At 39.1% G+C, this 27,593-nt stretch overlaps 1 pseudogene; it reads right to left on the bottom strand.

Moving 5' to 3' along the window:
* Positions 1-10,816: 10,816 nt before the first annotated feature.
* LOC101581904 overlaps positions 10,817-27,593 on the bottom strand; it is a 23,227-nt pseudogene continuing 6,450 nt past the window's right edge.

Genomic DNA, 27,593 nt, shown 5'->3' with positions numbered 1-27,593 from the left:
TCAGTAGAATAAGCAGTTCCCTGGCAAGTGCAAGGGTCTGAGTTCAATCCCCGGTTCTGCCCCCCCCCCGGCAGAAAAAAAATGGTGCTACGAAGAATATATTGTCACCTTCCTGCATGCTGCCTGAGGTCCTGTGACATTATGGCGCTGGTATTGAAGCTCCTGCACTTTGGTTCCAGAACCTCAGCTTTCCCTTCCATGTAAAAGTCTCATTCTGGAAAGGGGTCCTCACAACCAACCCTTGCAGAAAATACCCTCAACCTTCAGGGTTCCATGTGAGAGAAGCTAAAATTTGAGGATTGGGAGATGGACTTTTGTTTCTTTCCATAATCTTAACTTAGAATTGAGCAGTTTGAGAACCTGTAAGTCTTCATTTCTACAGCTCTGGATATTAGTGTAAAATGACTAACCCAAACCTGCAGATCTCATGAAGTTAAGTGAATGTTAACTGTTGATTTAAATAGCATTTACTTCTTGGAGGCCTCGTCATGAAGGACAACCTCTCCTCTTGCAATTAAAATGGATGTGTGCTGGAACACATCGATGCTGTTTTACTTTATACAAAATTCACTTTATTACCAGATATAAGGTTACAAAATTGGTCCAAAAAATCAGAAAGAAGTAAAAAAAGAAAAAAAAAAAAGCATTAACTGTTCTTTTCAACAGACCAGTAGAAATCAGTAGTAAATTATCTAAACTATCCTATGTGTGTACATATATATATTCCCCTTCCTTTCTTCTCTGCTTTCCCTCGTCCTAGCTGTTCCTTCCCTCTCAACAGTGTCCTTTAGTGCCACAGTATATATGATACCTTTTGGATATTATTTACTCTTTCAGGTCCTACCATTTTGCCTAGCTAAATTCTGTATTATTTCTATATTTTCTACTAATTTTATTGTCTTTAAAAATAAAAAAAATAATAAATGAATTTACTTTATTAGCTACTGTTTTTAATAAAATTATGGCTAGTAAAATGTCACTTGGTATAAATTAGTCAAAGTCTTGGTGTTTAAGTGAATTTCATTCCTTTTGATCTTGAAATCTTTTTAATCTCTTTTTCCCCAAGGTTCTTCTCATCCTCTTCTTTGGAAAAAGAATGTTTAAGAGAAGAGGAGAAAGGATCCCTGAGTGTCCTCTTATACTTGTTTTAAGATGAGAAATCAAAGGGGCAGATTTGGCAATTTTCATGCAGTTTGTTGGTGTTGAAGGTAAATATTTATTTATGGGATGAAAAGGTAAAGCAAAATTTCAAAACAAAGTAATAGAACAGCACTAGTTAAGTTAATTAACTAGTATTATTTAATTAACTAGTGCTGTTAGTTTTTCAGAGTACAAGATATAGGGTTAGAGTTTCTTCAGTTGATTTCAGCACAAACCTTCCTTTGCAATGAACTAAGAGACACAAATAGACTTTCAGTTTTCTTCCTTTTCCCTTCCTATCTCCCCCATCCTAGTTCCTTTTTCCTCATGAGCAATTTCTTCTGATTTCACAATATCTATTGCACATTTAGACCTTATTTACTCTTTCAGTTTCTCACACCAGAGTAACAATACAATGCTTACACATGTGGCTCTGATCTACTTCACTTGTGAGTATTGGAGGCAAAACTGAAGTGTGGATCTGCAGATCCAGAGGCACATCCTTGTCATTCTGATCTTGGAAATTTTGTCCTCTGCTTTTTCACCCTCAAAAGGATAAAGATCTTTAATTTTGCACAGGTCAAATGCATGGAGGCTTCTTGTTCACAGTAACAGTAATCCCCCCCTTGCTGCTACACCAAGAGGATCAGGTTTAGAAGATAAAGTCGGATCAGGGGTATTTTAATGATTGGGTGGCACTCAGAAGGAATGCCATATTTAGTATCCCCTCAAATACAAAGAGAGTTGGTACTAGCATGCTGCTAGGTGGGTCCTTATTAACTTGAAAGTGTTGGTTGCCATGGAGTGAAACAAAAATGTCAGAGTTGCTGTGGTGGAGGATGGAGGAATGAATCAGATTTAGAGGAGTATTTGTGTTAGAATGGATCCAGTAATTGGGGCCAGAAAATTAGCAGATAGCTACATTCATCTGTGGGATTTAAACATGATGCTATCTGATGGATGGCCTGCTAGGAAGGGCACCAGCATCATTAAAAGATGCACGAATGGGGCTGGCCTCACTGATTGCAATGGGATAATTGGACCTTGAAATAATAAGGGTTGGGTAATGGTATAAGTAGTAGAAACAGAAGCAGAACTATCACAATGAACAGCATGACTGCTGTTACAGAGGGATCTGAATGACAGAATATAGAGTATTGATAGAAATCTGTACCTCTGGGGAAAGGCAGATTATCAGCTTGCAATAGTCGTTATTAAATACAAATAAAATATAATAGGTAAATATCAAGGAACTGGCGGTAACTTCTTGAATAAAGAGTCCTATCTCGTCATCCAGTTTCAAAATGCCATTTACCCAGTTAACAAAATACTAAGAATTTGGGGCTATCTGAACATGTATAGAATCTTGAGTATTCACAAGCCTTGAACTTGCTATTTCTAGTATCGGATAAGAATTATTAGAGTGCGAAATTTTAAGGGCAGCCTCATAAAATGACTCACTCATCATCAAAGCAGAAAATATAAAAATGATAGCGAATGGAATGACATAAATCAAGGCGTTATAAGTATGCTGAGCAATGTTACTTCCCATTAGGACCCAGTTTGCTCCCCCACACTGGCCACTACAAAACCCACATGTCATCTGGAATAATGTGGAGGATATTAACACAAACAGCCATCTAGTAGCCTTAATTCTGTGGTAATGCCAATGTGTTACCCTGGATTATTCATGAACTCAGACATCATTTATATGGTCATTAGTGTGGAGAATACACTCCTTTCCCTCCTATCTGAAAAGACTTTCAGAAATTCATTTTTCACCTAGAGTAATTACTTTTCCTACTCCAAGGAGACTTAGGCCATTTGAATCTATTCAAGATATTACGTTGGTCCACTGTACAATAACAACTTGGCCTCATTCTGGATGTGCAAAATGTATCAGTGACAGGGACCTTGGTAATTTCCCTGAGCTGCAGGAGGAGAGAAGTGAACTAAAATTAATGAGAGATATTCATGATGTTGGAAATTTTAGGGACTCAACACTTTGTAGTAAGCTAGGATATACTTTCCAATATGCAATACATGTTTTGCATGCATACATTCTTTCCACAATGAAGGAAGCAAATACCTTGGAGGTCTGCTCAGGTACTGGAAGGAGCAAGTCAAATTTCATAAGTAACTGTGCCAGGCCATATACATATACAGGTGACCCAGAAGGGTGCTACCTCTGAGGAAGGCTCGGGCCACAGCAATGTGCTTTGGCTATGGTTCATGTGATCCCACTGAGTGTATATGTGACCGAGCACAGTCTATGTCAGGATGAATGGCATAACATGCAGTTCATGATAACTGCTAATCTCCATTGCAGCCCTTCAGTCTCACTCTATGGTTTTCCACATCAAGGACATGACAACCCCAGTACATAAATCTCATTTTTTCCAAAGAGTTCACCTCTATTTTGATAAGAATAGGGCATTATGAGATTAATTGTGTCCAATTCTATGAAGCAAGTAGACGAGAAGGTCCAGAAGGAATTGGTTGGGTCCTGAGAGTGGCACGCTGGGTGGACATGAGGTTGCACACAGCTGCCCCCGGACCTCAAGTCATCTATTACGTTCTGGCAGCATTTCTTCCTGACCTCAAATGTAGGGTGAACGAGGAAGTGGTGGTCCTAAAACCCACAGAGAAGAAATCATGCTACTGCTTCAAAATGAAAATGAACAAACACCTATAAAGTACCTAACATAGAGGCCGTGGACAGTGAGTTCTCAAGGGTTGTTACCCATTCACTGGTACTACTTGTTGGATCAACCTCCATGACTGTATTTCTACTTCTTCTTAAAAAAATAAATTATTTTCTTCTTTTCCAGTTTCCTTAATTAGTAGCTTTAATTTATTTTCTTTATTATATCGATACATTGTCCAGAGCAGCAAGCTGCAGACTGGTGTTTATGGCTGGTAGGTGGTGAGGAGCAAAGCAGGAAACCCCACAGTCCAGGCCCCTGTCCAGGGTCACATGCTGCTCCAAGGTCTCACACATCCCATTCTGTCCATTTTAATGGCATGACTTTGCCTTGGTAAAAGCTTACATTCACAAAGACGTCTCTCAGTTTATTTATTTTTAACATTTTTAACATTGAAGGCATCCACTAGTATTAATTAGTATTATATTTCCTTTTTAAAGTACTAAAAGTCAATTTAGGCATGAAAGCATAAGATTTTCATATGCTGGTTTAATTTTCTTTTTATTATTTTACAACTATTGGATTTTAGAGCATTTTTTCTCTCTAGAAGCCCACAGCCTGTTCTGGATTCCTGCTGTGGTTTGCTCATCACTGATTCATGTACCCAGGCTTGGAGAGAACCCTTGAACTGTGTGTCTGTTGATCTCAATAGAGGACATCTTGCTCAGTGTTGCCAAGTAAATTTTTCATCACTGAGTAGAAAGCTGAGGATTGCGGTGTCGATGCTCTGAAGCACATTACACTTTTTATGCAGAAACTTTTTCATACTATTCAAGATTAAAGAGCTGAGCAATGCCTTCCCCATTTCACCAGGGAGCCTGAGTGTTGGTGATGATAGGCCCATTCCCTCCTCAGCCTCTTCAGCTCCTGACTATGTGAGCTGTGAGACAAAGGACACGTTGAGGTGTCTGCGAAATGGGTGAACGGAGGTGTTGCCTCCACCGACAGCGATGTCAGCAATGCCTGCCAGGAGTTGGGAAGAACAGAAGGCTTAGGGATTCTACATTCTGGCTGGACAACTCGAACCTAGAGCAGTTGCGCTTCTTCTACTTCATGTCAGCAAGGACAGAATGATCCCTGGGAAGTACTACGTAAACATGTCCATCAGAGGACTTTGGTGAATTCCTCCTAGTCAGTGAATAAGTAATGGGTGACCACACAGCTGAGCCGATGACAATACTGAGAGAAATAGGTTTGCTCAGTTCCCAGGCTGACTTGCTCCCGGGTTTTGTTTGCTTTTGTTTTGTTTCTCTTCTGGATGGCAATATTCTTTCTGTCTTGATTTGATAGAATTTCCTTATGAATTTATCAATTCAAAATTATTTTTGGCAAAAGTTTATATGCAATCAGAAACTATAAAAATTTGAGTGAAATATTTATTCATGCAACAAATATTCATTGTATACTTACTGCATCTTAGGAACTGCTGAATATAGAGAAAAATAGATGCATAGCACTATCTCCTACCTTCTGTCCAAAAAGGAAGCAATTCCCCATCACTCATAGTAGAAGCAAAATTCTGAAAGAGAGCACAGAGAACAGCCTGAGGAGGACCTGGGAAGACTCCGATAAAAAGTACCCCACAAAAAGAGGAATGTTTATGGCCAAGATTGCAAAAGGAAAGGGAGGCAATTGGACAGGAGAGGTTTTGATAGCGGGGAGTGCTACATAATCTCACGATAATGGAATGGAAGCTCTGGTAGTATCACGGGAGAAAGCTGAAGTTTATGAGGTGAGCAGAGTCAGGAGACGCAAGTCCTGGGAAGGCTCTATGCTCAGCTCACAGCGCGGATCAGTATTATCCGTCTCCCACCCACAGAGGTTGAAAAGCCGTGCTAGCTCACTGACAATATCATCATAAGAAATGTTAGGTGAAGCTCACACACTCCCCCTTCTGCCCTAGGGATATGGCAGTGACTCCATTCCCCTCCATCCTCCTTACAAGGAGACTTCCAGCATGCGCTACAGAGCTTGGTTATTGTTGCAGTTTGTGGGACTGCTTGGAAGGCTGAGTCTGAGAAATCCCCTTTTGTTTGTTGTGGTCATCTTTAAGCACTGAGCAGATGTGGCCAAAGAGAAATACAGAAAAAAGTTGAGATATTCATGCAATGATAAAAAATAGTTTTCTTCAAAGTCCGCAGATAGAGTTTATAACAGGAATAAGTTTTTTAAAAAGTGTCTCTGCTAATATTCTGAAAGGATGCCAGTGCTCCAGGGCCATTTGGTTACTTTCCAAAGACTGGCATAAGCACGCTCATTAGCAAAACTGCAAAATGTGTTTATGAAAGGACATTTGATACAGAATGTGTGCACATGCTGCATATTTGTGAACAGAAGCAACATTTCATGGTCCACTAAGGAATAATGGACATTCCTGACAGAATCAAATATTTGGGCCAGGGAGATAGATCAGTAGAATAAGCACTTGCCTGGCAAGCACAGGGTCCTGAGTTCAATCCTTGGTACCACAAAAAAAGAGAATCAAATATTTATTTCAGAGTGCAACAATACGAATCAAATCAGTGTGAATCATTTTTTTTTGATCCAAGATAAACACAGTTACGCAGGTCAGGGATCGAATGCCCAGCCCCTGTGTCTGCCTAAGCAGGTGCTTTAGTCCAGTGGTGTTACCTGGCTGGCCCTCGGTAACAGTTTCTTGAGGTAATTGAATATAAAGAGTATACTGAGGCAAAATCATTATTCAAATGTGGTGATAATTATTTATTATCTAATAAATAATTCTGAAGTTATATTTACTAATAAATAGTGGAAATTTCAACATTTAGATAGCAAAGCAGAAATCTGTATGGTGTATTACAGTAAAAAAAAGATAAACAAATATAAATAAAGACCAAATTAGAAGATAAAGTAGAAAAAGGAAATAGAAAGCAATTCAAATAATTCTCAAATGCTCTATTCATTTAATTAAATACATGTCAGTACATACTTCAGGTCCTTCTTAGTTCATTGAATAGACAGTTTTATACTATGTCATCTCTTTATGCTATTTTAGGATGGAGAGGTGTTTTTTTTAGGACATATTGGAAATGTAATAGTCTGAAGTCACAAAAGTTATCTTTATGAAAAAATATATGTAGCAATGTGGAAGAAAGCTTATCAGGTTATAATTTTGGAAATAGGTAAACCTTTTTGCTAAATATAATTGGATAACATCTAGAGAAAAGTCAATTATGTATATATTTTTTCACTTATGTAAAGTGGTATCATAGTGGAAAGCTAACCCTGGCATCCTGTTGTCAGATACAATTGCTATGGCCTCAACATTTGTGTCCTCCCAAAATTCACTTGCTGAAAATCCTAACTTATGATCCCTGACCTGCCTAGCCAGCCCCGCCCTCAGGGCAGGCTGAGAGAGTGATTGCCACTGGGCGTGGTGGTGCGTGCCTATAATCCCAGCTCCTGGGAGGCTGAGCACAGGTGGATCACTACGAGTCCAATCTACGTAGTTAGACCCTGTAGACCTTGTACTAAAATACAAAAACAAATAAAAATAAATAAAGAGAAATTGTTAACTAAAAAAAAAAACAATTAAAAATATTATAATTCTGGAAAAGACAAATATGCCCTTTATAATAAGGAAATATAGTATCTTTTACAGAATGAGTGCTCTTCAGCATCCTTCTCCTGTGTCCTCCTTAGCCCTATCCTCTATCTTCTATGGGATCAGTGTGCATGAGTAAAGTACTCTTGGATAAGTCAGAATCTAAGTCCCCCTATCCATTGCTGTCTTGAAAAGAAACTCACACTCTACCAGCAAGGATGTAGAAAGCAGTATTTTCTATTGAGTTTTGTTTTACACATTAAAACCACAAGACTTGAGAGAGTGGAGCATGGCTGCTGTTTCCTACTCCTGTTTCATATAATGATGCTACGGTCTGGCCTTAGAGCCTCAAGGCAGCACAGGCCACCAGGGGGCGCTCTCCAGGGACTCCTCAAGAGCTCCTGTGTGGCCGACTCCTTCTCAGTCCCGGCTACTTATACCATAAATCTGCCTGGTCTTCCCACCAGGTTTTCACTCCTTTAGTGACATCTAACTCTTCATGAACTGAGAATGAGGCATCGATCCCTATTCTCAAAATGCATGCAAGATGAAAAAGGAAGAGAATAATCAAGACTCTCACGAGGGCACTGTCCAAACCTTTCAGATGCAAGTTGAATGGAAGAGACGAATGATGAAAATGATCAAATTTCTCTTAATCAAATTAATGGATCACAAATGAAACAGCATAGTCAGAATCTCAGTTTTTGTGACCTAAAGAATCATAATCAACTTTTGTCTTGATTGCTCACTTAGAATTAATCTGACTGACATATGAAGGTATCAATCATATGCCTATAACAGGTCAAATTAGAAAATTCATAGCAATACCTAAGTGATTTTCTTTCCTTTTAACTGTATATCAGTATTTGAAAACAATTATTTTAAAGAAAATGAAACCTACTTGTTGCAGGCTGCCTTCTTTATCCTAGATTAACTTTAACCATGAAAAGCATGATGAGAAAAGGGGATAGGACCAAAGAAATTTACCTGTGAAAGTGTATGGCTGTGTTTCACTCAGTGACAAAGGAATGCAGTTTTTATCATTCAAGAGAGGATACAGTGGTTCCTCTTAGAAATATTTATCCGACTCAGTATATAACACTTTCCTGCTCCACATTGGTTCTGTTTCAATGGTAAATGCATAGCTGTATGTAAGGAGATGCCGATATTATTATTGTCATTGACAATTTCGCAGTAGCAGCAGCACTAATAGAGCAGTGATACTATTTGGGGTCTTTTTGCCATATGATGAGCATTGTAATAAAGACATTGCATTTAAGATCCCACTTTATCCTTTAAAATATTTTGCATATTGGTAAATTAGACAACTAAGGGTCAGAAATGTAAAATACAATGTGTAAGTACACATAAATCATTGATGTTCTTTAAAAAGTTAAACTTAGGACATTATGATGCCAAGCGTTATGCTGTGATCCAAGATTACTGTTCGGCCTCTTGAATATTTACCTTAGAGAAACTGAGAAAAATTGTTTGGCATAAGAATAATGTCACTGCTAGTAAATGGTATCATTTTATTTGAATGGAAATAAGCCAGCCTCTGCAGTGTTCCAAAATGTATTGATTCTAACTAATCTTAGACGTACATGAGACTTTCAAGGTCATTTGGTCCATATATATTTCAATCCTGAAACATGTTTGTGATCCACAGCTTTTTGAAAAATAAAAGATAATTTTTTTAAATTTTTTTTCTTTTTACTTAGCTAGTATTGTTTCCTATGAGCTATACTCAGGAGAGAAAAGAGAAAGTGTTGTGTAGTAGTACTATTCTACCTGCTGGTTCCAGGAGTGTCTGTTGACTATATTTATGATTAATCCCATATTTTGTGAACAAATAAATCTTTTCCCTACATTTTTTGTTTCATGAATGTGTGAGCTATGGTTCTCTCACAGTTGAATGTATTACAAGTACACATTTAAACCACCTCCCAGCTCTGAGCCAATGAGTCCCACAAGCCCATTGAGTGAACTGGAGTTACAGCTAGGAATATAACTTTTCCTTTTTTAACATCCCAATGTAAAATGTACAACATATTCGTCTTAAATTTACTTCAATTCGTGTTACTCCTTTACTTTCTTTCTTCGAATGTTGACCTTTTACTCTAATTCAGATCAAGAATCTTACACATTTTATCTGGTGACAAAACCTTCTGTAGCTTCTGCACACAAGGACCTCAACCAAGCACACAGCAGACACAGGCCTGAGCAGATGCGCTGGGCATGTGCGGGAGTTCTCAGCCTTGAGCTCGGGAGAACCAGACCTTTATTCTGCTGCCTAAGCTTCTTACACAACTTCTGCATAGTTGTAAGGCTTCCAGTCCCGGCATCTTTTGGCTCTCTTTTTGCTGATCAAAAGGAGAAAAAGTGCATTGATTGGCTCACTTGGCAGCTTCCGGACATGGAGACATAGTGTACAGACCTTCCTCTGTCCTGTTGAGACAGGCTGTTGCCTTTGGCCTGTGTCTGGCAGTCTTGATGAATCGCATTATACAGACGTGGTGTGGATTTTGACAAAAGGATTTCTAATCTAGTTCAGCAGATCCATTAGGTTTCTAAAATTATTTATTTTAAAAATTATTTATTTATTTTTACATTTTATTTAGAGTGTGTGTGTGTGTGTGTGTGTGTGTGTGTGGCCAGCTCAGCCCACCAGAGGGCTGGGCCGGCTGGCATGTGGTGCTGGGGGATTGAACCGCGGTCCCTGTGCTTTGCTAAGCTTGTTCTAAGTAGGTGCATTAGACCACTGAGCCATCTCTCCAGCCCCACTAAAATTATTTATAATAGCTTTCTTTCATGATACAGTACATTCTTAATAGCATTCCTTCTGTGATTTATATCTCTGTGCATGTCTCCTCAAATCCTCATACACTCGTAGGTGATGGCTTCGTGAGGAAATGACACGCGTTGGAGCATGAGCCCACTGGTGAGATGTGCCTAAATGTGCTATTAGGAGGTAGGGCCTGACCTGAAGAGGTAGACACTTGGGACTTGGCAGGAAGGCTCCTCTCCTCCCTGTGTCCTCCATTCTCTCTCTACTTCACTGCTGTCATGATGTTAACAGCTTTCTTCTTTCTGGTTCTTTAGCTTTATCTCCCCCTGGCTTGGAGCCAGCCAACTATGGATTCAAGATTTGAGCCAAAATAAACATCTCATTCCTTAAGTAGTGGGTGTCAAATATTGTGTCTAAGCGACAAGAAGCCCGCTAAGATGATTTAACCTAAATGATCATTCATCACTCAAGTGAGAGGTCTGCTTTCCTTTGCTAAGTTGTAGTACTCAAAACGCAAAATTATTCTGCACTTTTTTCTTTTCTTTTTTTAATTTCCTATTCTTTATGTTGGACAGTCGTCACTTGCCCAACAGCCATCTGAAGTCAATAGTCCAGGTTATTTTAAAAAAGTGTACAAGTGTGCTTCTCCTTTCTAGAAACATGTTCCTTTTCTCCCCATGAAATGAGGCTGTCTGCAAAGCCATGAAATGTCAAAGTAGCTCACAGAGCTAACTTCGACTCACCAGAGTAGTGGTACAGCTGTTCCAGGAGAACATAGATCTTCTCTGGGAGTATGAAGCCAGTGATTGTACACAAATAAGACTTGGTCACCACTGTGCTTGGCTGGGGATAGCAATAGGTTGATAAGAAGTTATAAGGCTCATGAATTAGGTTCACATTGCAGATGACACTGCCAAGCCAGTCAAAGAGCTCTAGAGCACTGCAGGACCCGTCCGGCTCTCTGCGGAGCTCGCTGCTCCGCAGTTCTGGGCACTACAGATTTCTCAGGGAGCTCACTGTACACTGGGCTGCCACTCTCAAATCTGGTATTTGGAAATGTATGACATCATTGTTGATTGTTGTCTACCTCTCTGACATCAAGCCAAAAGAAAATCAAATTTCAATGGCTTCCTTTCTTTTAAGCACCAAGATATTCTTTCGTAGTACTTGGTATCCAGGTTAAAGGATAAATCTGTCAATGGAAATCAATGGAAACAATAAATTTCATAATTTTCCTGCCAGAATACTGAGATGGATGACCTTGAAGTCGAGTTTCTCCATAAGTGTCTTTATCCGGTGGCAATATTAATTTCCCACTTAGAAACAGTGCTGCAGTATCATCTTCTTCAATATTTGTATTGCACACTAGCACACAGCATGAGCCTTTCCTCTTAAAGGTGTAGATGAACTCATATTCTCATGTGTAATTGACACATGAAGAGGTAAATTATTCACACAGTAACAGGGTCCCATTTCCAAGGTCAGGTCTTTCAGTTCTTTCAACAGTAACGCATTCCAGGATTAGGAAAGAAGCCTTGTAATTCTGATAGTGCATCTCCACAAGATTCCGGTGGTGTGACTTGCTGTGACCGAGGATGGACTTCTGGCAAACTCATAACTGCCAGGGTGTCTCTTGCAGTCTGAGCAGTGTGAACACGCTTGTGGTGATGCCGTGTGTCCCTATTCATCACTTTCAATGAGCAAAATACCCTTAAAATTTTCCCTTAACTTGAAAACGTTTTCTATAGGTTTCTTCCAACCTTTCTTTTGTTAGAAAGCTCACTTGAGAAATCTTGTAAATTCTTCTGCCCCTTTGAGATGTAAATCATCTAGCCCTCAGGAGTTTCTTTCTCATGGGCCATAGAGGCATTTCTTTGCCAACGAATCCTACATAAAGAGAACTTTGGTGTCTCCAAGTCTCTCCAAAGCACAAGAACCTAACTGTGGTAAGTGCCAATCACTCTGATCACGATGACCATACTGACTGAAGTAAAGGCTCCCAGCATTTCTCCAGGAGGCTAATCAGGTGGTTATAGTGCCCCATACTTAAATACAATTTAAATAATAATTTTAAAAAATGAGAAACCCTTCTATGTTTTATACCAGCTTGGAGGAATTCAACCACACTTCCCTCTTGTGACAGTCTTGAATAATGTCTGTCTTATCTATTTAGCTTGCTGGAAAACTTTTCTTTTAGAAATGATACATGATCTTCATGACCAAGGAAACCAAAAATTTAGTTAGAAGACCTGAATTTATGCTTACTTACTTAGAATCTGTTCTTCAGTCAAGTAACTACGGTATACATTTTTTTCTCATCTATAAAGTGGGATCATCAAAGATTCTTAAGGGATTATACAGGATGAAAAATGTGGAGAACATTATAAATCTTAAAACATTAGATGCAAATTAAGACATAAAGAAAATGATTTGCAGAGGAATTTCAAAGTAAACCATTCTATTTCTCACTATAAACAAATTCTTATAAATAAATAACTGAGATGTAACCCAGAATATGTGGCAAACTATTACCGATCAATGCAACTAAAATAGAAGGTGGTAAAGAGGATGTGAGTAGCCCAAAAATAGGTGTAGAAAGATACAGTAAAATAGACACATGAAAAAGTCCCAGCTTCTTAATTATCTTGATTAATGAATCAGGATAATTGCCCATTAAAATGACACTGCGTTATTGTCTATACTCTCATGGAAACTTACATATGTCAAACAGAATGCTGAATTTAGACTTCAGTATAAATAATCTCCTTACCTACCCCACTGAGCTTCCAGTATCACATCAAAAGTCCACAGCAGGGCCAAAGTATATGGACAATAGTCTTTATTATTGGGAAACAAAAATGCTAAGTTTGAAAACAACAAAAGACAATCGATATTTTAGTGTCACAGAATAAAGTATAGACTTAAAATCTGAATTTAATTTTGCATTTTAAAGTGAAGACTGGTGCTAGTGGTGAGCAATTTTATATTTTATTTTATTGTCTCAAGAATAAATACATCTACAAAGTGGTAGACTTATTTTACATAAAAGTGGTGTGAACCACTTAGGTAAATAGAAGCTTTATATTTATTATTCTGCCCTATCCCTCTTTCATCCTAGGTAATTAGTGTTTTCTTAGAAACAAAATAGAGGGCTGGCCAAATAGTTTAGCAGATTAAAGTGCCTGGAAGCAGTTTGATCCCTGGGCCTGCTGTGCCGGCCACACCCCCAGGGAGCTGTAAAACAGCAATTGAAACTGGGCGTGGTGGCGTGCACCTGTAATCCCAGCTCTTGGGAGGCTGTAAACGGGGATCACTATGAGCCTGATCTAGTAGCTAGTAGTGAGACCCTGAACACCCTGTAACCCTTCCCTAAAATACAAAAAAAAAAAAGAAAGAAAGAAAGAAAGAAAGAAAGAAAGAAAGAAAGAAAGAAAAAAAAAAAAAAAAGAGAAACAGAATAACTTGAGTTCTTAGATATCACTTTTTCTTTCTGTTTCTGGATGGTTTGTTTTTAAGAATTTGCTTGTTCCTCAATGTTTCTTGTATCTTAAGTACATAAAAATTATCAAGAAATACTTTATCCCAAGTAATGCACAAAATTGTGAACACATGCGGACGCACACACACTTTGTAAAAATATTTGTCTGATATAATTTGTATATTATTTAATGACTCAAGAATGTAATGTTATGTAAAGTGTACTTAGTTGGACTTTAACAGGCTAGCAATACTAAAAAACTAATAATAATAACTAGCCAGATGGTGACGTGTAGTTTTTCAAGTACAATTATTGAGGTAAAGTGTACATTTGGGCCATTTTTCAAATATTTGCCAAAGTATTAGATACATAAAGCTTGTAAGCTGATAATTCTGCTTCTATAAATTTGGTACTCAGAAACACTTAAGTATATTCCAAGATGCACATACAGAAGTGTTCTACATCACGGGAGTACAACGGCGAAATGCAGGGCTGATGGGGATGCACTGACATTCCTTAACTATTCATACACATCATTTACAAATTATAATTCTTTACTTGAACCTACAGGTCTCTGAATAAGCAGTCATTCTTTATCTTCTGTCTACCCTCATATGGCTCTTCTAACACTTACGCTTGACATAGCGCATCTGAACATGTAGTTCCTGGAGGCCAGGCATCCATAAGCAAGATGGAAAAAATAGTGCATCAATTTCAGTAGGACAGAGCTGTTAGCAGGTTTGAATGCGCAAGTACATTCAATGCAAAAACATCTGTAAAAATGTTTATGTTGTGATTCTGTGCTCCTATATGCAAGTGCCAACTCCACATCAATTATTATTTTCTACATCAGTTATGATGTTTTATTTTTTTGCCACACATTCTACAGAAGATACTGTATGTATAAAGAAAGCTGAAACTAAAGAAATCACTTAAAATATCAAAATATTTTCTCTCACTTTTTCTGAGTCAGCAAGGCTCTTTCTCTATACTCAGCTCCTGAACAATTCCCTCCTGTCCTCTAAATTGTAGACATTTTAAAAGTTTTTATTAATACATGTTTGCATGAAATAGTGTTTAAATTCTTGTGCGCAGTTGGTACATGTATGTAACACATTTTAATGACACCTTTTCCACACTCCTTCTCTTGTTGCCCTTCTTATTTGAAAGAGATCTCCTTAAATTAAAAATTTAATAATAGGAGGAGTTATAAAGTGCTTTTTAGGAAAAGCATAGTGCAGAGAGCCTCATGAGCTTAATCTCATAGAATCTTCACCAAACTGAGAAGATTAAGTCATTATTTTATAATATACAATGTAATGCTAAACCCAGAAGAAGGAGACACTACCATTTTCAATAAAATCTTTGAACATGGGTGCACTGTGCTAAGCACGAGTTATCCAGAAACAGGAAGACAAGCACTGCATGGTCTCACTGCTATGTGAGAACCTGACAAAGTTGACCCCATAGAAGCGGAGAGTAGAAAAGTGGTTTCAGCAGTGGAGGAAATAAGATCTTGATGAAAAATTTAAAAACTGCCACTTTAAGATAAAGTTTGTGAATGGAAATTATAATACAGACATGGTAGATTTTCTGATATAGGTGATGTATTTGGTTATAAAAGTCATACATAGTGTATAACAAATCATTATGTTGCACACTTTATGCGTAAATAATTTGTCTTTATATATTTAATATTAAAATATAATTTTATCTCAGTATAAATTAGGTATCCTATATTTTTTCATATAAGCAAAAGTCTCATTCTTTCATTTTTCATCAGGAATTTTCATCATCTTATGTTGCACTTTTCAATGAATTTTTAAAACTTCAAGTAATTTATAGGAAGATGCATTTCACTAAATTAATTCTACTTCCCTAGCAACATAGTTCTGTGACCTCTGGGATGGATTTTGATTGGGGATGGCCAGCTGAACTGAGTCAGTGTGGACCTGGGCATGGAAGCCCCACCTGATTATTGCTGGGGATGGCAAAGAAAGGGAACAGGAGGGAGAGATTGCATGCCATCAATTTTCCTGGAGAAGTCGCCAGTGGTGGTTCTCCTGATGTGAACTCAGCTGTTCCCATTGGAGGAAGTATTCATGTCCTTGCTGTAGCTGTAGCTGGCTGCTGCTCTCTTCTCGGGAGAGCTGATATTAAGAGTGAATGTGCCTACAGCAAGCCTACGAAGCTTCCTCAGTCGAGTGCAGGTCTCTTACCCCACTGGAACAGACATTCCAGCTTCCATCACTGGTTTTTGGGCCGTCCTGGCTCACAACCTTGGTGCAAACTCATGTGGGTCATCGCTGTGGGATCTAGGACACTGTGAGTCTGTATCAAGGATCTTGATCTGAATTCAAGGATCTTAGACTCTTCGGATCTCTAGCAGTGACAGATCTCTTGCACTCCTTTGCATTTGATATTCTGTGTGAATATTATAAAATAATCCTACAAATTATGTGTCTTGTATTAAATCTATTCCCTTGTAGACCCTGGTTATGACAAGCTCATTTCACTTGTGCTGTTATAAGATTTAGTTCTTCACAGTCACCAGCTAAATATTTTGTTTTATTCAAACAGTAAATTCAATTTTTTATACAAATGTATCTCTGCAGAAGAAGTAAAAGCAATAAAGAAGTAAAGGGCAGTGGGTGCAACCAGCAAAAATCATGTAAGTCCAATTATCTGCTCTCATTAGAAAAGAAATGTCATTTTTAAAACATAAGTGTAAATTTTTATATGTGCTACCACCTATCATATTTGAAATTATTTTGACAACTGTACATCATATAAAATTATATATATATATATATATATATATATCTTACATATAAATGCATATTTAAGTGTATATATTTATCCACACAACATGTCTATTTAAGTATACATATATAGACATACACATTTAATTTGGACTCATATTTGCATTTTTTTCTAATTAGAACATTCCCAGGAAAGAAGCAACAAGGTTCAAGCTCAAGCTCAGATGAGTTTATCCAGAGTCAGCAGCACTGGCTTTTTCTTCTTCCCGGCCCTGCAAGACTCATACATGTTGTCTCTGAGAATTTGAGGGATCAATCGAGTGATGACTTAATTTTTGTGCCAACACAGAAAACCATGGAATGAATAACTCCTTAACAAATGTTATTTGCCTTATTGTCCTAGAGACTAAGACATGCAAGACAGTAACCGTCATTGGTGAGGGTTTCCTTGCCGCGCTGCAGGGCACCATAGCTTCGCGTGCAAATGGAGGCCTGAGCTCAGGCAAGAGAGGGCTGGCTCACTGTGCTAACAGACCGCCGCTACACGAATGAGCTTAATCCATTCGTGAAGGCATAGATTTCAACACTGACTCACATTTCCAAAAACTCCACCTCCCAATGTTGTAGCACTTGATTAAGGTTTCTTAACATGAACTTTAGGAAATCTATGCAAATCATAACAAGGAATGAAAGGACAGGCCAGATATCTCAGAGGATTAAAACGCCTGCATAGACAGATGCAGGGGCCAGGAGTTTGATCCCCTGGCCGGCCCTGCTGGCCCCGCCCCCGGGGAAGATGGCAATTGAGACCTGACATGGTGGCACAAGCCTGTAATCCCAGCACGTGGAAGGCTGTAAACAGGTGGATCACTACGAGTCTGATCTATGCAGAGAGACACTGATTCCTCTGTATACTCTGTCCTAAATAATAAAAAAGGAATGAAGAGAGTTTTATGTTTGTAAGATTTTTCTATTAATCATTCTAATGAGCTATGTGCATTATATTTAATGTGTAATCACTTCCAAGTTTTGACACACACACAAACGCATGGCACCCTCATGATAATGTATGCTTCCGCAACTCCCCCTCGTGAAGAGGCTTTCTGTTGCTTTTTAACACTATCAATTACCTTGCATTTATGATATTATAAAAATGAAATTATATGGTATGCATTTTCACCTGACTCCTTTTACTTAACAAGATTGTTTAGCAATTTTTTGTAAAGTATTTTAGTACTAGTTGGTCTCAGCTCTACAGGCCCATTTACCTGCTTCTGGTGAGCATTCTCTCCCATTTCCTTCCGAACTTCAATTCTTTTTCCTATCAAATTCTTTACCCAACTCCTTCCCCATCATCTGAGAATAGACTTCTTTCCCCTCCATTGGGATAAAAAAATTCTTCAGAGCAAAACTTCCTTCCTTTAGTCCTATCTTCACCTCTTCCCTTTTAGACTCATGGATGAGGTATATACTTCGACTCTGGTTTTGTTCCCTTCTTTCTTATCACTGTTTTGACTTGCCATCTATCTTCTCTTTGTGTTTAAACTTTTGATGTGTTTTCATTCTACAGTTTACCTAATGGTATGTCAACATGTGTTCCTAAGCAACATATTGTGTATTCAAACTCAAAGTTGTACAATTTGTACAATTAGATCAGTGAACATATGGTACATCAAGAACTTGACACTTTTGCTCACAGATCCTGTGCCATGTCACATTTCAGATCTTGAGGAAATCATTAAGTGTCTCTAAGCCATGCAGGTTTGTTTGTGGAAGACTAGAAATTCTGTTTTACTCACCTTATTGTGCAAAATTTAAGGAGTTACTTTTGAACTGAAAGGAGTACACACACAAGCAAAGACATTCTTGGGTTAAAAAACTAAATCACCATAATACAACAAGTACAATAAAAAGAACACATCACTGTACTTTAGAAAAAATCTATTTTCTCTCACTCTGCAACATTGCAGTCTAACTATAAATGTGCTAGCACAAATCTTCACCTAGTATTCAGTAAATAAAATGTTCGCTGTCAAAAATTTTACTGTAGCATTTTGTTAATTAGATTCTAGCTGTTGCGTTTCTTAAGTACGTCTCAACATTATCTTTTCTCCAATTCAAATTGATTGCTATTTTAATTATTCCAAAGAGTGAACTGGTATTCTAATCACATTCACTGCCTGTGAAACTCAATTAGCTTCTCCTGTGGAAATCTGCACTGAAGCACAAACTTTCTGCCGGATGGGAGCTACCAAAAGTGCCCCTTCTGCAAGGTTCCTGAATTTTTTTGTTTAAGAGATGTTTTCAGTAGAAAACTGAAGAGAGGGACAAAGAGTCTTTTTACTCCAGTTTTTTATAGCGACAGAGTTTTGCCACTGCTAGCACAAACACTTGTGACTGAGCTTCCAGATTGAGATCATTATTTACCACATATTTCAGTCAATCTAAGAAAAGCACAAGTGTGATGGCTAATTTTTGGTGTCAGTGTTACTGCGTGAAAGGATCCCCAGGTGCCTGGTAAAATAGAAATACTGAGCATGGCTGTGCATGTCTCTGGAATGGATTAGCATTTGAATCCTCATTGAATGAACAGGATCCGAATTTACGAGCATCCAGCAATCTAGTGAGGTCCTGGACAGGACAACAAACAGAGGAAGAGGAAGTTATCTTTTCTAGAGATGATTTATTAACCTTCTGCCCATAAAATCAGAATTCCAGATGCTTAGGACTTTATACTTTGAGACTTATGTCAGCACCTTCCTACCCATCCAGGGTTCTCAAGCTTTGGGTTCCAGGCTGGAGTGAGCCACCAACTTTCTGGCACTTCAGCTTGTACATGGATGAAACTTGACCTTCATAATAAAAAGGACCAATTCCCATAATAAATCTCCACTTAATCTGTCAATAATTATTTCTGTGTCTCTGGATAAGCCTGCATAACAATGTAGCAAAGCATGCCATTGCGTAGGCTAGCTGTAGGCACATTTTCTCTTTATATGAGCAGTGTTCTTCTTTTTCAAGATCTGTTCCCAAAAACATTTACAAAAAATCCACTCAGTATTGTGGTCCCTATGCAAGAAATATGAAGTAGATTGGGGTACCAAATAATGTCCTCAGGGAAAAGGCTAATTGGTGTCTACAAGCTGTATTGCAGAAGCAAATGAAGACTTAATGAAAAGAAAGATCACAGCGGGAAAACTGAGCAGGAACTCATGTGGTTTTGCTTTATGGACTGCCCAAGCTTGACTCCACCCACAGAGGGCACCCTTCCCTAGGCCCTGGCTGGGTTTCTGAGAAATCCAGACTCCTGCGGTAGGACTGAGTGTTTTTTCTCCACAATGCACCGAAATAAAGAGCTCATTTTTTCGTGTCAGAAGAAGCTGAGCTTTTCTCCTGAGAGCAAGGCAATTCCTCATAAACATACAAACATCTGTGTAACATTTTTATTTAAGAAGAGTGCAATTTAGGTTGCTTGCTACCAGAAGGATAACATCTTTCACTATTCAGGACTGGCAATTGCCAGCAGAAGGGGATTCCAATGCTAAGATGGGAAAAATTCAAGGCAAACAAGGAGGTGTGGACCCCATGAATGGAAAGGATCCCGGCTGTCCTGCTGATGACAGAGCTAAGAATAGGGTGAGCTTATCTTGGGTATGAAAGTTCTTCAGGCCACAGATTTGTAGCTCCAGTGCTCAGATTCGAGGCTACAGAAACAGCCTGAATGGGAAGGAGGCAGCTTACGATGGAGGCTGCTCATCAATCAGCACAGCGATGCTGGCCACCCAAAGCAGCTAAAGACACCAACCACCTGCCCTCTGGCTGTGGAATATCAGTCCATGCCTACAGCCTTTCTCTGATCTTCTCTGTCTCTTTGCAGATAAAGACAAGGCATGGCAGGCATTGTAACTCTCATGGCAGATCCTGGCTTCTGAAGCTAGTGTCTGTGTTCAAGTCTTGGCTGAGTTGTTTTCTTGCAGTGCTATCCCAGGGAAGCTTCTTAACTTCTCTGTTTCTCATGCTTGAAACTAGGATCAAAGTCATTACTTAACAGGACTTAAGTGAGGCCAACATGACAGGAGTAAGCAGAGAACAAGCAAATATCCAGTGTCTTCTTGCTGTTACTGTGATGCTGCTCCCATCAAATTGCTCCAGCAGTCCCTTTGGCCCTTGGGTCCTGCCTTCTTCCCAACCCCTTCCCTTAATTTTGGATATGTGGAGCTCCAAGCTATTCCCTCAATATGTCATAGTTTCTAATTTTGCTAAGGTGTCATACATACTGTGCTCTTTCTGCAGGTATCTTTCTTCTCTCTGAGCTTCACAAACTAGGAGGCACCCAGAAGTTGGAGGCTTCAGGAGTGGAAGTCTGGGTTTGAAGTATGACCACCACCCGCTCAGTGTGGATCCTGGTTTTCATACTTTGAAATTTTCTTTTTAAGTCACAAGATAGTTGCAGATTTTAAAAAATGATGTGCATGAGTGTACAGGCAAAGTCAACAGTATGTAGGAGCAGCCTCAATAAGCAAAATTTTGGGTTATTATTTGATAATTTTATCTTCCTTGTGGAGCCTTTCTAGTCCTTCAGGGCAGAGCTGGTCACCTTGCTCCCTCAGCTTTACACCTCCTGATGTGCTCCGTTATCACAGCAATCATTAAACTACATGCTAATTGGACGATTACGGGCCTGTTTCTTTGTTGAACGGAAAGCTGTGTGATGCAAGCGAGCATGTCTTATTAATTCCTGCTACCTTGGTACATAAAACAGTTATTAAAAAGATAATTGCTTAATGTGTATTCAGTGAAAGAACAAATGGACAAGGAAAGAAGGGAGATGCACTCTAAATCATCCCAAGGTAGTGCGGCAGATGGTACTGCCTCATCTCAGCTAGGCTTGAACTCCTCAAAATTGCGTCCTGATATGTTTCTTGTACCCCAAACAGCAGGACATCTCCTGTCCTAGGTGTATGAGGCAAAGGGAAGCAGAACAGTCCTTGTTGTTACATTGGAGCTTGGGAGGGCACAGGAGCCTTTGCAGCTCTCACATGTGTGTCACCTCTCGGCCACTGGCTGGGTGGGCTGCATACCCCTGCATTCTCTGGTACTACTGAACCTCCACCTCCAACTTCTCAGTTTCCAGGACAGAAGCATATTTTGTTCTGTGATGTAAGGCACCATCTCCTCTTGCTTTCTCTCAGAGTGCAGCCAAGGGCAACGAAAGACTACATAGGTCCAGTTCCCCATGGACTTCCCATCAACCCTCTGGGCTACTATTTCTTCCTGTTTATACCTTTCAAGTTTTGCCCTTTTCCCTGGAAGACTTCCCTTTCTAATATCTGCCTCAGAAGTAACATCTCATGAAAGCTGTTTAGGTAGCTCAAACAATTACAGAATTTAAAAAACCGGTTGTAAACCATGCTTGCATATGTGTGTATGTGTACACCGGCTTGTGTATGTGTAATCTGTATCTCTCAGGGGCTGTGATTGTCTGTTCTAACTCTAACATGAAATAACTATCAGTAGGAATATAAAATAAGGGCTTAGACATTGACAATTGAAAATTTCATAGAAGGGAAAAAAATCTTGCATTAGAACTCGTAAAGACTTCCTGAATGAGGGAATACATGTAATAAGACTTAGATATGGGAATGAATTAAGTGGGTACAGAGAATTGCCAAACACACATTGTTATAGGGACAAAGAAATATGTTCAAGTAATTCTTACTAGTACTAATCATTGCATGCTGAATCATGCCTGCCCACTGGCACACACACAAAATTACAAGCTAAACTCCTAACTCCCAGACTTCAGAAGAGGAATTTCTTTAGGAAGGAAGGAATACTACAGATACAAGGAAATAAGGTAATGTCATGCTGAATCAGTCACTTCTAATTCAATCTGACTTATATTTTGATCATGCAGTGACTATGTAAAAACAGAAACAAGTACACAAACATCATGTGACAGTAAAAGATTAGATTCATGAAGCGTCAAAGCAAAAGATGCCCAAGATTGCCAATACACTCTGAGAGTCGTCAAAGCAGTAACTTCAGGGAATGGTTGGCTATTTTGATAGGGCACTGCCCTGCCCAAAACTTAATTTAAGATGCCTATTTTCTGCAATAAAATATTTTGTTGTTGTAACCACAGTTCATATCACACTGACACTGTATCCCAAGGGAGCAGTATACCAGTAAAGAGTCTGCTCTTCCTTATACAAAAGCCCACTTTACTGGCAGAGAGATCTGGTTAAACAGGTGCAAAATGTGCTAAACATAAATGCTTCAGTTACGATCTCCCCCAATCCTCCGCACACATTCTTCTGTTTCTGTGCAGCCTCTCTTCTTTTGCCACCATGCACCGGTTTTGCTCAAATGGCCAACACAAACGCACATGTTTCTGGTTATCTGATGGCTTTTGTAACTATAAAGATTCAGTAATTCTTAGGATTTCTTCTTGCGATCTTCTTATTCCTTGGCGTCTATTTCACGTATATCTGGTGAGCAGACGGGCAAAAAGACAAAGAACATAGTGGTGAGCATTCTATTATCCAAGCCTAAGTGAGTGGGATGAGGTTTCTCTCCTGCCCACTGACTAGGCACAGGATTATGCTCACGTTATATTCTGAAAAAGTGTGGAGGAAGAAACGGTATGGAAAATGCAGTCTAACATTATGCTCGGAAGAAAATAACACAACAACGACAAGAGAATAGAATCTCCCGAAGGGCTGGCCGTTTCCTGCACCCTGGAGGTGTGCTTGATCCATCATCACTTCCTCCCCATTCTGCTGCTGTCTCCTTTCCCTCCAACCACACCAACGTGCCCTCATTATCCGAGGCCTAGAACCTCACAGTTTATGCATCACAATCGAAACATCAAATGTGCTGCTTTTGCAGGCATATTTTCTCTAAGAGTAATGCTTGTGCATGAGCCACAATAATCATCCCTTGGTCATAGACTGGATGCTTTAGTATTTCAAAGAACAGTCATCATCTAAACAAGAGCATGTTTCATTTACAGAAGTGTACCTTTCCTGACAATGCAGTACTTACTTAGCAGAACTATGCTGTGTGTGAGGCACTATTAGCCTTGAGCAATTATAACTTTGATGTAATTCAATTATTATTCATTGCACACTACATACACTGCTGGCACTTTACACACAAGTCTTAAATCAAATGGAAAAGCTTGTGCTATCATTGTGCCGTTTCAATGGCCCAGTGCCCCCGAGAGGTTAAACAATTTGCTCTAGAGATTTGAATTTGTGTATTTTTGACATTAAAGCTGGCATTGTTACGGACCATAATTCATCATTTTCCCACTTTAGTCAAGAGTTTAAAATAAACTTCACATTGTAATTGGGAGTCTTTCTGGAACACCCTGAACATGCAGCTGCATATTTTCCCCCAACACACCGGCCCATAAAATGAGGGTCAGGATTTATATCCACTGGTATCTCAGAGGACAATGAGACATTATGACTGTATCTTCTGAAAATGAGAAGTACATGCTTTATGTGATTGTTGGCTCACTTCAGTGAAGACAGATTTGTGTCGTGTAGTTGGTATAGGCTGACTGTACCAGGATAAGGAAGGGGGAAGCTGAGAACTGACCTGAATAAACAGATTTCAGATTCCATTGCTGAGGCACAGAGAACACCCAGCTTGTTTTATTTGAGGTTATGGACATTTTTTTTTTTAAAGGAATCAGTGTTTGCCGCATTTCCTAGTAAAATCTTAAATTCTGAAGTCCCAACAAAGAAGATCTGCAAGAGGATTTTCTGGGCAGTTATTGCAGTCTTTCTAAAATGAATTTGGGATCTTAGTGGTTACTCATTTGTTACTTTTCAGTCTAAACCAGCATGGAAGCTTCAGAGGGGAGAGTTCAGGACTTGGCACAGATGTGAACTTTCTTCTCTTGTGCCCTTCTAAGATCCAGGCCTGCTAATACCCATTAGTGCAGAAGAGATCAAAAATCAGAAAATTTCACAAAAATTAGTCTCCTGGTTGGGAAAGAGGAGCAGGATCCTAGTAACCGACAGCTGTGCTGTGATGACCAGAATCGTTGCTGCCTTGCAGTGTTTCTTTGGCTTTCTGCCAGCAACTTGTTTTCATCACTGGGATGGACAGCATGTTTGTACATGTTCATGGCTCACATTTTTTTCTGTGTCCAGCAGGTTGCAGTTGCTGTATTTCTCTTTCATCGCTCTTACGCTGGTCACCCAATCAGCTAATATTATTCTCATTTTGAAAAATGTATGACTCAAGCTCCACATGAGCAAGTTACTCCTTTTATTTAAATGGCAGAATTGGGACATAAAGCAAAACGGAGACCCAGCAGAGCATATCTTTCTTTCACTCCATTATGACTGCTCGGTGCCTCTTTCATGTGAAAATCTCGATTCAGATTATGATAAAGAAACAGAGCTGAGATGGGGGCAGATATCCTGCTGAAGAAGAAACAAGATAGCAGAGCTAGATGGAGACTGTGGGCAGCCTGAGAGGATCCGAGAGAGACAGAAATGAATGTAATGCTGTGGGCTTGGAAGGGACTGCTTCTTTTTTTTTATATTGGTAAACACTTGTAGCTTTATTTTTATTTATTTTTTATTAATTTTATTGAGAAACAAATAGCAATGAGACAGTTTCAAAACAAGTTAGTAGGACAGTTACAATAATTAATACATTTCATATTGTTGTCTTTGTGGCAGTTATTCATAGTACAAGATGCAGACATGATACCCTGTCCAAACACTATTAGTACGAATCTTTCTTCTCACTGAATTAAGAGAAAATAGCTGTATATCTATCCTAACTACTTTGTATATACAGATAAAAATGTTCCCTCATTTATATCCCCTTGTTTGTCAGAAAATAAAGATAGAAAGGTATAACACAATTAAAAGGAAAGCAAGTACTTAAGGATTAGCCAATGAAGAGAGGACAAGGAGAAAAGCTAGGAAACATGACAGGGGCAAAGTCATACATTTATATGCATAAGATGGATAAGGCAATGATCCTGAGAATCTTCAGCAAATTTTTGAAACTAGCAGTTAATTGGTAGAATTCTCACCCTGACTGACTATATATGCTGATACCTGTGAACTAAGCAACTGCACTGAAGATAGCAATGTGTAATGGTAGGGCCATGCTTGGAGTGCCTGTCATTCTGGTCTTCTAAATACATACGGCTTGTCTTGACATACCAATTACTGCCGTACTGTCTCTCACATAAATATGTGTTTTAAAAAGGGTAATAAATGAAAACAAGAGACAAAAAAATGTTATTGGACTGTCCTGCTACAATGCTGTATATGGTTAGATTTCTAAATTTCTATGTAAAAATATTTAATTGTTTATTCCTTTTTAAAATATATTTTATTTTATTTTCTTCACATTCTGTAGGAATTTAAAGTTTAACATACCAATACTTCATGGAAAATACCTGCTCCATGTTATGTCTAGGGTCTGCTTTTCTTATTTGGTGCAAGACATCATGGGCCAGGCTCTGGGGAAGATAGACTACAATTACACATGTGCAGCTGGCTTCTTTGTTGTAGATGATTCATGTGTACTTGAGTTGCCTCTCTTTCTCTGTCCTAAAATAATTTACCACATCACAAAAAGTGAAGGTGGATATTGTCAAAGGAAAAGATGCAATAGATATGGGAAAGAAGCAAGAGATAATTTATTTTTACTTGACAAATTATACTATATATTTTAGAGGTGATCAGTGTAAGGGTTCTGACTGTTACAAAGAGAGAGAGAGACAGAGACAGAGAGAGAGAGAGAGAGAGAGAGAGAGAGAGAGAGAGAGAGAGAGAGATTTTTACTCCACTCAAACTAGTGGAAGAAACAGTGCTAACCACTGAGATGAGCTAATATAAATAGACCGAGGGCACGGGGGGGGGGGGGAGTTAGATAAAGTGATTTGACAGTCTGAGTGTTTTGCTAATTGCTGTTAACAAAAGAAGTTTTGTCCTCCTTACAGAGAATGGGAAATAAGGCCCTATTCTGCCTGAGGATTTCAAAACAATAGCAGTAAGGTCCTTCAAAGAGGGATGTGAGCTGAAATTGGGTAGAAGGCGTGAGATTTAAAATCTCAAGAGCTGGTGAAAAATTGCCCATCATAAAATTTCTTAAGGACACTAAGAAGGAGGAGCAGAGGTGCATGGGAACCCAGAAAGCTGCCCAGAATTCCATAAAGCTGAGCAGAATGTTCAGGCCGTCCTGGTCAACGTCTCCCTTCTTACTGTGAAGACTACAAGGATAGATGATATCAAAGACAAGCTCTGCTTTGAGTAGTCACTTGGTGAAAGTCACAAGTGGCTGTGTCTGGGAAACCAGAGTAGGTAGAAGAGAAAGTGGCTGCATTTTTTTATTGTTGTGGTTTATGAATAGCAATTTGCCACGTGAAAAGTGTTTGAAACAGTCTGGTAGAGTATCAGTAGAAGTAATTCCTTTAAAAAGTGCCATACAATTAACATTGAATGCAGAACTCAAGGCAAATGATCGCTGGCTGGCTGCCCCTGCCTCAGTGAGAGGAGACAAAGTCCCCAAGGGTGCGGACCCTGCTGAGACCCAGACTCGCCCATAGTAAGTGCTCAGCTTGGCAGGATCTGAACCCTGCAGAAGTGACTCTAGGACTTGTTCTCCTGTAGCAGTGTGCAGTTGCCAGGGTTACTCCGCTAGCCACCCAGTGTACTTTGGCTTAAGCTTCAATCATTTCAGATACCTGTGGATGCGTGGGAATAAGAATTGATTTTGCATTAGCTAAAGTGAAATTTAATTAAGAAAATAAATCTTCTAGGGCAGGGGATTCAGCTCAGTAGTGCACATCTGCCTGGAGAGTTTCAGGTCCTGAGTTTGATTTCTAGTACTCAGAAATCAAAGTAAATCTTCTATAAATAATGCAGCCCAAAAGTCAAATGAGAAGGAGGTACCTGATATTTTCAATTTGTATCAAGAAAACGTGGTCCCTCAATCCTACTTGGAGGACTTAGTATCAGAGTTCAGGAACTGGGGCTGTGGAGATAGTTCAGTAGAATAATTGCTTCCCTCGCAAGCACAAGGGCCTGCATTCAATTCCCTGTTCCAGAGAAAAAAGAAGAAGAAAGAAGAAAGAAGGAAAGAAGAAAAAGAAGAAGAAGAAGAAGAAGAAGAA

Source organism: Octodon degus, unplaced genomic scaffold, assembly GCF_000260255.1.
Source record: "Octodon degus isolate 3935 unplaced genomic scaffold, OctDeg1.0 scaffold00042, whole genome shotgun sequence".
NCBI classification, from domain to species: Eukaryota; Metazoa; Chordata; class Mammalia; order Rodentia; family Octodontidae; genus Octodon; species Octodon degus.
Note: the sequence above shows the minus strand (reverse complement) of the source record. Positions and strands in the feature narration are given on the sequence as shown.